The sequence below is a fragment of the Myotis yumanensis genome, unplaced genomic scaffold, assembly GCF_028538775.1.
Source record: "Myotis yumanensis isolate MYYU_CA2020_CCGP unplaced genomic scaffold, mMyoYum1.0.hap1 SCAF_1, whole genome shotgun sequence".
NCBI lineage: Eukaryota > Metazoa > Chordata > Mammalia > Chiroptera > Vespertilionidae > Myotis > Myotis yumanensis.
The window spans coordinates 110616309-110618057 of record NW_027223752.1 but is presented as its reverse complement, the minus strand read 5'-3'; positions in this window follow the sequence as shown (position 1 = coordinate 110618057).

The following is a 1749-nucleotide window of genomic DNA, read 5'->3' as shown; positions in this document are numbered from 1 at the left end:
GGTCATAAACAAATCTCTTGAGTATCTTCTTCCAGATGTCATTTATACACTTCTTAGTGGCATTACTCCAAATCCAAGCAAGGTTCTTGATTGTGGGAAACTGTTTATTGCCTTCACTATCTGATAAGCATAGACAGAGAACCCTCCGAAGGCTGGGTGCCTTTGAAGCCCTAGCAAAGGTCGGAGCTAGGCGCCACCTCTGATTGTCCAGACAGTGGTAGCTGAAGCAAATTCCCCATTTATTATTATTATGTAAATCCTTGCTGATGGGCTAGTCTGCCTGTTGCCAGGGGTCGCCTGCCTAAGGGCTATGCTATGGGTCCATCCCAAATCAATAAAAGCTTGGTGAGGCCTGAGCAAGGAAGGAAGTCCTTCCCCTTGAGTTGGACTTGCCCGCTTGGTCCCCCAATATTTCCAATTATCTCTTGTCTTTTCATATTCATTTGTGTGCGGCTCTGCTTCCAGGTCCTGAACCCTGACCCATGCAGGTCGTGGGAAGGGAACTGTTATGCCCAGATTTCAGGATCCCCAAGAAACCACATCAGGGAGCCAGCCATGTCCGATGCAAAAGCATAAGAGTCTTTATTCGAGCTAGCTCGGCTCCCCCACCTTGCCGACACAGCAGCAGGAAGCAGAGAGAGAGATAACTCTGTGTGGAGACCGGTTATATAGGCGGAGTTGGAGTAAGGGGAGGAGAAAGGGCTGTGCTCTGCCGATTGGCCAGGCACAAGTCAGTGTCTTGTTCCTGGGTGTGGCTAGCAGAGGCTTAGACTTCCGGGAAGAAGCTCCTTGCCAAGCATGTGGCCAAGGTAAGATGGAGCACTTACCCTGGGGCAAGATGGAGGGCGTAGCCCTTACCCTGGGGCAAGGTGGAGGGCCTAGCCCTCGCCCTTTCAGGAACACGCAACATCTGGTGCCCAAAACGGGAAAGCTGGAAGTGAAGGTTTCGCTAGGGCGAAAAAAGGAAGTTTCACCGAAAAAAGGTGTGGAAAATTCACCGTAAAGGTGGGGGCACTGTGAAGGTGGGGGGTTATTTCACCACACACAAACGGCCACAATCAGCTACAGTAGTCCGGAGCTGTAGGCGGTGTGGGAATGTTTTCTTAACCAGGCTAATGGGGCAGGATTTGGCTTTAAAAAAGTGGATTCCGCTTTTAAAAAGTAAGAGATTTTATTATAGACTATTGATTTGCATGCTTAAGGAGTTAAAATTTTAGAAGGTAATCTCTTACAGTTTTAGACTCAGCCTTCCCCATTTCTGCGGCCGGCATTTGTTTGTTTGTTTTCACTGAACCCTGTTCATAGGACATTTCGGATACAGACACTCACCTGTGCTGAAGAGCAGGAGAAGGTGCGGATGAGTGGAATCTGGGGAGTGGCTGGGGAGAAGAAGGGGGGCCAGGAGAAGTGGCAGCAAATTGAGTGCTGAGTCACCCCTGAGCCCAGGACCTGGGCAGCCATTTTCTCCTAAAGTTATAACCCCACCCCTCCCTCCAGCCCCCAGGCAAGGAATACAGCCACACCCAGATTCCACCCTGAATGAGATGAAGGATTAAAATAATCTGCTTAGTCCCTGGGAGTTAACAAGGTCTGGCCTATAGAGGGGCTTTCAGTCCGAGCAACGACAACAACAACAAAAAATCACAGACACTCCAGAAAACTGGGATCTTAAGCCAGCCAAAGGAATGACATTTCAATTTTTCATTTTTATTTTTTTATTATTATTTTGTTAGCTTTTTTATTGCTTTT